At 50.2% G+C, this 9947-nt stretch overlaps 1 protein-coding gene across 4 annotated transcripts in view; it reads right to left on the reverse strand.

Moving 5' to 3' along the window:
* The window catches only part of SEMA6A (semaphorin 6A), a 130598-nt gene extending 126930 nt beyond the window's left edge, over positions 1-3668 (reverse strand). For all 4 annotated transcript variants that reach the window (XM_031010835.3, XM_031010834.3, XM_055387473.2 and 1 more), the window contains exon 1: positions 3536-3668. The gene's annotated coding sequence lies outside the window, so the exon portion shown is untranslated. The remainder of the gene's footprint in view (positions 1-3535) is intronic.
* Between the last annotated feature and the right edge of the window lie 6279 nt (positions 3669-9947).

Consider the following 9947-nt stretch of genomic DNA (forward strand, 5'->3'; position numbering starts at 1 on the left):
CTATATTAGCTCTTGGCAATCTAGTTCTAAAAAAACTTTCATCCCATCATCACTCTTTTGTCCTGTTCTGAAAAGCACTGAACCACAATGTACACAGAATAAACTATCTGACTTAACTTCTGGTTCAAAATAGTATTTTTCCTTCCATTTCATATAGGAGTGCAACTACCCATTCACTTTTAAAGCATAACTACTTATTTTGAATTTAATACAAGTTCTTAATTTGGATGCCTCATTTTTATTTGGTGAAGATAACAGTCTTCCTAATTCTCGCTACGCTTCTGATTCAACACATTAGACTTCACTAGTGCAATGTTACCCGCCTACTCAAAATACAACTGCTATATGTGTTTAATGTTGGAAAAAGCATTTACTAGATTTTGGAAGAACTTGAGGGGTGTGTGTTTGTGTGTAAATAAAAAGGTGCACTTATTGCCGCCTTATCATAACCACTCACTTGAAGGCATATATTTTTTTTTCACTGTAGGGAAAATAAAGAAGTCCACTTTAAGTGGACAAACATGAACCATGTGTGACTATTTATTTCATTCATTCGACATTTACTCGAGTGTTCTATGCTGGTTCTTATAAAATTTTTACCTATTTAAGCTTAGTTGTTATGTCCAATAAGTATATTCAGCTGATGGCTCCTCAGAAATGATTTTTGGTATCTGCTTAACATTTACATATGTGGATTATATGCGTTATTGAGAATGTAGCACATCTCTAAAAGGTGATAGCTGCAAAACCTAACATATGGGGAAGGTTGTCACCCACAAACACTGTAAATCAGAAACATAAAGTAGAATGCTTCTTTACATCAAGTTGAAAAATGACTCATAACACAAAAGTAAGATTTTAAATTTGATGTTCGTTCTTTTCTGCTTTAGACTGGTTTGCAAAGTGCCTCATTCAAGAACGTCCCAAAACCAAAATAATAACAGGGAGTAAGGGTTACTCAAGATTCAAATAAAAGTTACCATACAAACAAGCATGGGTAAACCAAATTCAAATAGCTAGTGCAATTATTTTTTAATAGATACTTTAGGTTAATAGGTGGAGACATAGTTCTGCCACTGTATTTAAGGTTAGGTTAATAATTAACTTTGGTGCCTGGAGTAGTTTAATCAAAGCTTACTGTAAATCATAAAACTGCTCCATGCAGACTAAACACAGCATTAAAAAGTCATACAAAATTCTTGCAATCGTGACTGCTGGTAGCCATTTGCGTATGGTGTAAAAAAGTGTAGAGTATTTTCAGTCGGAATTAAACATAGGCATCTTTACTTTGGGGAGAAAACATAATTAAATAATTAATTAAACCACCAGTCTTCCCCGCCATCACTGTAGCATACCACAGACTTGATGCCCAAGATGTGTCCACCAGGGGAAGGAGGACGAACAATTTCAGGACTAAAGAAAGACAAGGCAAAGGCACTCGACCTTCCCATCCTGGAAAGACTTAAAAACCAGCGCTGGGGGGCATTAAATAGCTTTTCTGAGACCTGCTGGCACAACACTGCAAGTGGGTTAAACGGCTTTTCAGATCTGAGGTAAAGAAAGTTGTGCGTACAAGGGCGAGTGTGTGCGTGTGTGTGTGTGTCCATGCACGCCTGTGTTTTAAACCTTTCACAGATCGCATTCAGTAGCGTAAAAAAGCTGAGCGTAAAAAAAGGAGCGATCCCACTGTGGCTGTGCCTGGCCACCGCAGTTCCAAAGCAGCCACCTTTCTCCCAAAGACCGACGCGGAAAAGCCTGCAGGGCTCCCCAGTGCGATACAGGCCGGAGACTCCCTGGAAGTGCTTGCCCGGGCTGTGAAGACAGCGCCTCCAGTCTCCCATTCCTCTCCCGCTCCACGCACACCTGGCTCTGCTTCTTCCCTCCCTGGATAGCCACGCTGGGAAATCGTGCGCAGGGAGCAGATGGCTCGGGATTCTGCACCTGGAGCTGCCTACTTGCAAGCCACTGAGCCCCGGCCTGTGTCCACACGCACCTTCGCCACAGCCTCTGTCCACAGTGGCCGCACCTGCCTCCGGGGTCCTGCTTCCCCATTCATCCCTTCCCCGACTTGTCGAGCAAGTACCGCGGGCCAGGAGGTTCCACTCTCCAAAGGGCCGGGATCTAGCTCCTAGCTGCATCCCGAGCTGTCCGCATGATTCCCTCCAGGTTCGGCTTCCCTCAGACTGCACATGCTGAGCCCCAGTCCGGTCGTGCCTGCCGCCCCTGGCTTTCAGGGAAACTTTCCAGGAGCGCCTGGTCTAGTGACCCCGCCGCTGTAAAGTGGGAGGAGGCGCTGGGCGGAGGGGCGGCGAGGGAGCGGGAAAAACAGCGGAATCCTGTTTCCTTTCCCGACGTCCACAAGCCCGGGACCGCTCCCTGGCTCCCCCCGTGCCGCTCGGGTCTTGCGAGGAGGGAGGAGACCTCAGGATCCTGTTTTGCACCATCTCCCACAGCGAGGAGCTGAGCAAAACGCGGAGAATCGGGACAAGAGACACTTCCCGCCCCAGCAGGATCAGGCAGGGTGGGTGGGCACTGCCCGGCTTACTCTCCAGCGCCCCATTGCCCCCATGGTAGCGCCCTAGGACACAGGAGTCGGAACAGAGCCCTAGTCTGGGTTTCAAACCCAGGGCCATCTTCTGCCAGGTCTCTCACCCTTCCCCCTCCTGGGTCATCTTTCCAGAGCGAGACCGCGCTGATCTGGGAGGAGGGCGTACCGTGCGCCAGCCCGGTGTAAAGGGCTCGGTGCTTCAGGAGGGACGCAGCCGCGACGGGCTATATCCTTGCCGCTCGGGTTGGGAGCTGCGGCGGGGGACAGGACCCATGGCGGGGGCGCCGCGTCACCCGAACGGCTGCTCCCGGACACTTATTCGAGCAAACAAAGCCCGGAACCTCTGGTGGCAGCGGCCACAGGAGCCAGGATCTCACCGAGAGACAGGGCGCGCGGGTGCCTAGGGCCATTACAAGTTTCTCGCACTCCACGGAGCCCAGCCCAGACCCCACACTGACAACAAAAGATTCTCTCCGCTTCCACACCGTCTCCGCGGAACCCCTTCTCCCACCTGGCACTGGACGAAAACAGCGCTGTTCTACCCAACCCCCTCCAGCCCTCGAGGGCAGAACCGCTTCCCCTGCCTTCGACACACCGGGCCAGGGAGCTTCTGAGAATCCCACCATTTAGGGCCCGCTCTGCTCCCTGCTGGGCACGCGTGAAGATGAGCCTTGGGTCTCGCACACACACCCCCAGGAGGAACAGCCATACGCGCCGTCGCGGCCCGGGGCGGCGCCGGGCGTGTGCGCAACGCGGGTGGGAAAGCTCTCGACGTGGAGCCGGACGCACTCTGGGGCGCAGGGCGGAGAGGAAAGGCAGGCAGGGCTCACGACTGCTCTCCCAGGACCGGGCAAGGCTCGGGAAACAGTGACACAAGACAAAATAAAACGCAGGCACCACAAAGCCGACAGCACGAGCTAGCCACGGCCCCGGGACCCTCAGACTGGAGTCCAGCTGCCCGGGAGGTGGGGTGCGCCCGGGGGGTACCTTTTCGGTGCATCGACGGACAGGCGGCCGGGGCTCGGAGCGAACTGGTACAGCGTGTATCCCATTTAGTAATCCATTATCGAGGGGATCTCTCCGGGCCGCGGGCTGCGCTCTCTCCTTCGCAAGCCTTTGTCATTCCTACATGTGTGCTTGTCTCTTTGGGGGAAATAGTCGCGGCGACTACTTTCTGGGATGCAAACGCGATGTGTTCATCTCCAATGACGAGCGGAGAAGGGGAGAGGAAAAAAGAAGCCAAAAAAAAAAAAAGAAGAAAAAGAAAAAGAAAACCAACAAGGAAGAGGGTAAATGTTCAAGAAACTCTTCTCCAAATCCAAATTCCACTTGGATTCCACTCCGGTGAGTCCCCTTGGTGGTGTCTGCGCCGATTAACAAGTCATTTGAGGGCGGGGGGCGGGGTGGGGGCTGGGGCAGGGGTGCAAGGCTCTGGCCCGGCTCTGCGGCCGGCAGCGCGGTGCCGCGGGTGTGGTGATGCTGGCCGCTGCTACACGCTGCTAAGCGGGCATCGCGGGCGACCGGCACCGCGGAGGAGCGCCGCTGCTGGGTCCCGAGCGCCTGGGCAGCCGAGTGCGCGGGGAGCGGAGTTGGCTGCAGCCTCACCCCGTGCCGCTCACTACTCCTCTGTCACCGGAGAGGCCGCCGCTCCCGGGCGGAGCCAAGTCCCGGACTGGATTGCGCAGATCGGACTCTCCTCCCGCAACTCCGCCTACTTTGGCTGGCGTCTCCTCCGACCCAAAGGAGAGCTGTGGTGTGTGTGAGTGCGAGTGAGCGAGGCAGAGGGGGAGAAACTACGCGGTGTGGCTGCAGGTGGAGCCTTGGACCAACTGGCCAGCGCTGCTTCCTTCCACCAGGATTCCTGGCCCCACCGCGCGCTAGGCGGAGGCTCAGCGGGGGCGACTCTGGCTGGAGCCCAGCCCTCACCTCCCCCACCCCCACATCTGCTCTAGTTAGGAAAAAAAAAAGAAAAAAAAAAATCCCGGACAGCATTGCTGAGTCCTGCCAAATCAGAAAAATAAATAAAAATAGACGTAGTGCAGGAGCGAGTTACAAGAAAGGTTTTGTTCATCGATTTTCTTAAATGGAAAAGTTTTAAAGGATGAGGGTAAGTGAACGGCGAGCTTTTCTGATTCTGATTACTGTTATCAAGAGGTAGATTCCAGAAGTGATGGACGCTCTACGTAGTTAGATGAATTGGATAGAAGCCGGTGCGGTTAAAAATACACTTGGAAGATAAGAACACAGCTATTAATTACGCACATACACACGTTAATAAAGCATGTGAAGTAAGCAAATAAACTACAGTGCAGAGAATGGCGTTTTTAACGACGGCGATCTATTTTAAAACTTCATGAAGTTCACATTGTGTGGACTGGTCTTAGAAATAAGTAAACTTCAGAAATAATACGCATACAATTCCAGTGAGAACCCAAAAGGTTTATGGAAGAAGAAAATCGCAACCACTTCCAAGGCGCTATTGTTATGATCACATGAAGAATGGCAGGCACAGCCTTCTTTCACCATTTGAACTTTCAATAGCTACAAAGTCTTGCAGTTACAGGCTTGTGCCAACTCGTCGGGCCACACCACGTTTCCCTCCCCCTGCCGCTGCGCCCCGAAAGCAACTGCGCGCCGCGGCTCTTGCTCCCCAAGGGGGCTTCGCAGATGGTACGGATCCTAGTCGCAACCTTTAAACAAAGTAACACCGGGCGGCCCAGCAGTTCTCGAAGAGATATTTACTAGTCATGGAGTTGGCTGAGAAAAGCAAGTGCGGAGATCGGGGTCTCAGTCCCACTTAGGCCGAGTTTCTTTATATTGGAAACTGTACCTGTTCCTTAATTGGGACTAGGACCACTAATAAGTCCACGTTCCCTCTTTGGTCGCTTCTGCAAGTACAGACATCTGCTTAAGAGGCTTCACGAAGAATAAATGCACATGGGTCAACACCCATTCCCCCCGCACCACTACCACCACCTGGAAAAGGTAGGGAGAATGGTAGGAAAAAAAGAAAAAATCAGTACCTCTGCTGTTCTCCAGAGCTGTCAGCAGGGGCCGCTATCCCCACCTTTCTCGGGCAAAGGCCGCTATAGACCTGGGGTAGTGGGGGGCGCGGCCCTAGGTGCGCGCGCAGCACCCGCGGCTTCAAGAGCCAGCCTCGGGAGGGGGTTGGGGAGTGTGGGGCGGTGAGTAGGATTGCGCTTTCCCGCGGGTTGGGTGGGGGCCGGCTCCAGGACGTCTCCTCAGAATCCCGCGGGGTTAGGAGAAGGATCTGGCGGCCAAGACGGCTGGATCCCCGGCTGCGCTATTTAACACCCAGATTTTGGCTGATGACTGCAGGGTCAGTGTGAGCTGGTCCCCTGGCTCGTCCGTGCGCCCCAGGCGCGGTACTGCAGCCCCTTCGAAGCTCCGGACCCTTCGGCCTCCGGGGTTTTTTGTCCCGCGCTCCACCCAACCCGGGTCGCCGAGGCTCCTTCTTCGCTCCCCGCCGCCGATTTACATGCTAATTGTGTCTGGGAAAAGTTCTATAATTGGCAGAATTAGGCAGAGCAAACGAATTGTTTCACAGGCCGAACTAAATTAATTTCGGGTTTAGCTCCTTCCCTTAGAGAAACAAACAATTAAGTTGTTTTATTTGCTTTATGGATATATTGGAAATGCCCCACAACGAGTTTCAGGATATTGTTTAAAGGGACATTATATTCAATATTAATACTTGCATGTTTAATTTGTAGTAACGCTGAGCCAAGAAGCGAGCGATTAAATTTACCTAATTTAAAATTATAGAATACGAGAGTTAAAGAATTGGAGTCTACTTTTCACAGTGAAGAAATACCACCCAGAATCTTCCTGGCAATTACTAGATCCTAGTCTCACCATCCAAGTAGGAGCCCTTCCTTCTGACCACGTGATATTACGTTTCCACCTGCCAGAAAAGATGCTCCCGGAGCTGGAAGAAAAGCCAGCTATTGTCAGGCTCCCGAAACCCTCAGGGGAGCACCTGTGGGGAAGCCAGGCTATGAAACCTCATGATGTCATTTCCCCATAAGTGCGCCTCAGACTCACTTCCAGAAGCCTGCAGTAAGTTTTCAGTAAAACCACTGCCCCTTCAAAGCCTTTGAAGTCTGCAATTTATACCCTGTCCCTTCAGGAAAAGAAAGCCAAAGAGTTAAAGAATCACAGAGTGATGAGAAGGTGACTTCAGTGGTTTTTTTTTAAGGTGACGTAAAATGGAGTGTTTGAGGCCCTGGTCTCTGGAGGCCATCTGCGGTTAATGTAACTTAGCTGGTGATCTTGGGCAAGTCACTTATCTCTCTGAAGTCCCAGTGGATTCACCTGTAAATGGGGATTCTTATTCTACTCACTTCCCGAGGAGCTCGTGGATTACATTAGATGGTCTTCGTAAATTCGGAGTCTAAGGCTGACACTGCTTTATAAAGATTAAGTGTCACATTGTCATCCTTGCCATCCTCCACATCAGTCCTACCATCACATTTTACAGGAGTCACATGGAGGCACAGCGGACAGAAGTGGCTTGACCTGTGTCAGTGATTGGGTCAGGGCTGGGAGCTACCTGTAACAACTCCCCCTCCCCTTCTTCTTCTTCTTTTTTTTTTTTTCAATTTTTGAGACGGAGTCTTGCTCTGTTGCCCAGGCTGGAGTGCAGTGGCGCAATCTCGGCTCACTGCAAGCTCCGCTTCCCGGGTTCACGCCATTCTCTCTCCTCAGCCTCCCGAGTAGCTGGGACCACAGGTGCCCACCACCACGCCTGGCTAATTTTTTTGTATTTTTAGTAGAGATGGGGTTTCACCGTGTTACCAGGATGGTCTCGATGTCCTGACCTCGTGATCCGCCCGCCTCAGCCTCCCAAAGTGCTGGGATTACAGGCGTGAGCCACCGCGCCCAGCCACCCCCTGCCCTTCTTAACTACATGACAGTTCCCGCTTTCCTCAGATCACCTGGAAAAGTGTGGAGGAAGATTAAAATAAAGCAGAAAGATAAACTCAGGTTCTCTGCAAAGACCGCATCTAGCTGTTTGATCAGAATCTCTGCTTTGAGACAAAAAGGAGTAATGAACTTGGGAGAAGAAGGGGCTGCTGCTACTCACAGTTCCTTGAGGGCTCATGGGGGCACACTTGGGGAGCACAGTTTGTACATTCAGGCCATTATAATTTATAATCAAGAAATCTATCTGTACCCTCAGCCCCTTCTCCAAAGTTCCCTCCACCTCTTTGCCTTAAGTCAGTGGTTTTAAAATCCACTTGCACATTAGATGACCAGGGGAGCTCTTCAGTGATGCAAATCCCCAAGCTCAAGATTCTCATTCATCAGTAAGGACTGGGACCTCGGCATGGGTAGGTTTTAAAACTCCATAGATGATTCTCATTTGCAGCCAGGGATGAGAACCGCTGCCACAATAAATCCTGGCTGTATTCTAGACCAATTACTTTTCCCTAGCCTTTTTCCTGTGGGGGCTGTTTCTTCTTCTTGTCCGTTTATTCCTCTTCACAAAGAAAGGTCCGTGTCCTTGCTCCTCATGCTGTTTTCAGGCCATTTCTCCTCCTCTAAAAACCTCTGGCTGACTTTGGTAGCTAAACTCTACAAATACATTTGTGGTCTCATTTTATCCGATTCTTCAAAGACTTATTGTCCTCCTGTGTGTCCCTCCACCTGTCATGACTCATGGTAGTGTTAACATCCATATAACCACTGACCCTCTGGCTTTTCCATTTCTTGCCTTCCTCATCTATGCTGTCTTTCTACTCCCCTCCTCCACCTACTCCAGGCTTCATTCTGGGCCTTATTATCAAAAATGCCCCATCTTCCAGATCACTAATTCTGACATCCTGCTTTCCAATCACTTCTCCTTCAATATTCCTTGCTCATGCACCCCCCTGCATTCACTGATTTCTTGAGGACCTCCAGATTTTGAGTTTTGCTTCTCTCTCGATCACCTATTCCCTCCTTATTTCATTCCTCTCTATGTCTAGCATAGCTTCATAGTATCAGTCCCTCTCTCTTGCAAATACTTTCAATTCTTTTGCTCCTCTATCTTTTGGTCAACATCTATCTGACTAAAAGCTAGTTCTGAAGTATGTAAACATCAGCCGTCTCTGCTCCTGAACTGGGCAGCTGAAGCCTGCTGGAAAAAAATGTAGATAGATTGTTATCAACCTCAATCTCATCCAAAGCACCGCCTTATCTCAGTTCGTTTCTAACTTTCTCCCCTTAATCAGATATCTCACCCTTCATACCTCGTACTTCCCTGAAAAAAACACAGTCCATCAGAAGGGAACATTTTTGCTTCTGTACTCATTTTTTCTTTCTTTCTTTCTTTCCTTCTTTCTTTCTCTCTTTACTTTTCTTTCCTTTCCTTTCTTTTTCTTTTCCTTTCTTTTTTTCTTTTCCTTTCTTTTTTTCCTTTTCTTTTCTTTTCTTTTCCTTCTCTTCTCTTCTCTTTTCTTTTCTTTCTAGATGGAGTTTCACTCTTGTTGCCCAGGCTGGAGTGCAATGGCACAATCTTGGCTCACTGCAACCTCTGCCTCCTGGTTCAAGTGATTCTCCTGCCTCAGCATCCCAAGTAGCTGGGATTGCAGGCACCTGCCACCATGCCCGGCTAATTTTTATATTTTTAGTAGAGACGGGGTTTCACCACTTTGGCCAGGCTGGTCTCGAACCCCTGACCACAGGTGATCCACTCGCCTTGACCTCCCAAAATGCTGGGCTTACAGGCGTTAGCCACTGTGCCCGGCCTGTGCTCATTATTTTCTAAGTGTCTCTTCTTATGAAGGAGGCAGTGTCCCTCCTCCAGTAGGAGGCCAGTTCCTCCTTGTGTTCCCAATAATTCACAGGTTCTCAGAAATTCTGTCCTATTGTCTCCAGACCCTCTCCTGCATCTGCCCATCAGCATGTAAGCAAGCTTTGGTCTTTCCCATCTTAGAAACAGTCCGCCTTGGTCGCCGGGTGTGGTGGCTCACGCCTGTAAACCCAGCACTTTGGGAGGCCAAGGCAGACAGATCACAAGGTCAGGAGATCAAGACCATCCTGGCTAACACGGTGAAATCCTGTCTCTACTAAAAATACAAAAAAATTAGCCGGGCGTGGTGGCAGGCGCCTATAGTCCCAGCTACTCGGGAGGCTGAGGCAGGAGAATGGCGTGAACTTGGGAGGTGGAGGTTGCAGTGAGCCGAGATTGCACCACTGCACTCCAGCCTGGGCGACGGAGCGAGACTCCATCTCAGAAAGAAAAAGAAAAAGAAACAGCCCACCTTGGATCCCATTTCTTTCAAGCTACTCTCTTCTCTCCTCTCTTCCAAAGCCAGACAGCCCCTGAGATTGTAGATAACCAGTGCTGCCACTTCGTCCTCTTTCATCTACTCAATCCCCTTTTGCTAGTCTT

Source organism: Gorilla gorilla, chromosome 4 (assembly GCF_029281585.2).
Source record: "Gorilla gorilla gorilla isolate KB3781 chromosome 4, NHGRI_mGorGor1-v2.1_pri, whole genome shotgun sequence".
Lineage (NCBI taxonomy): Eukaryota > Metazoa > Chordata > Mammalia > Primates > Hominidae > Gorilla > Gorilla gorilla.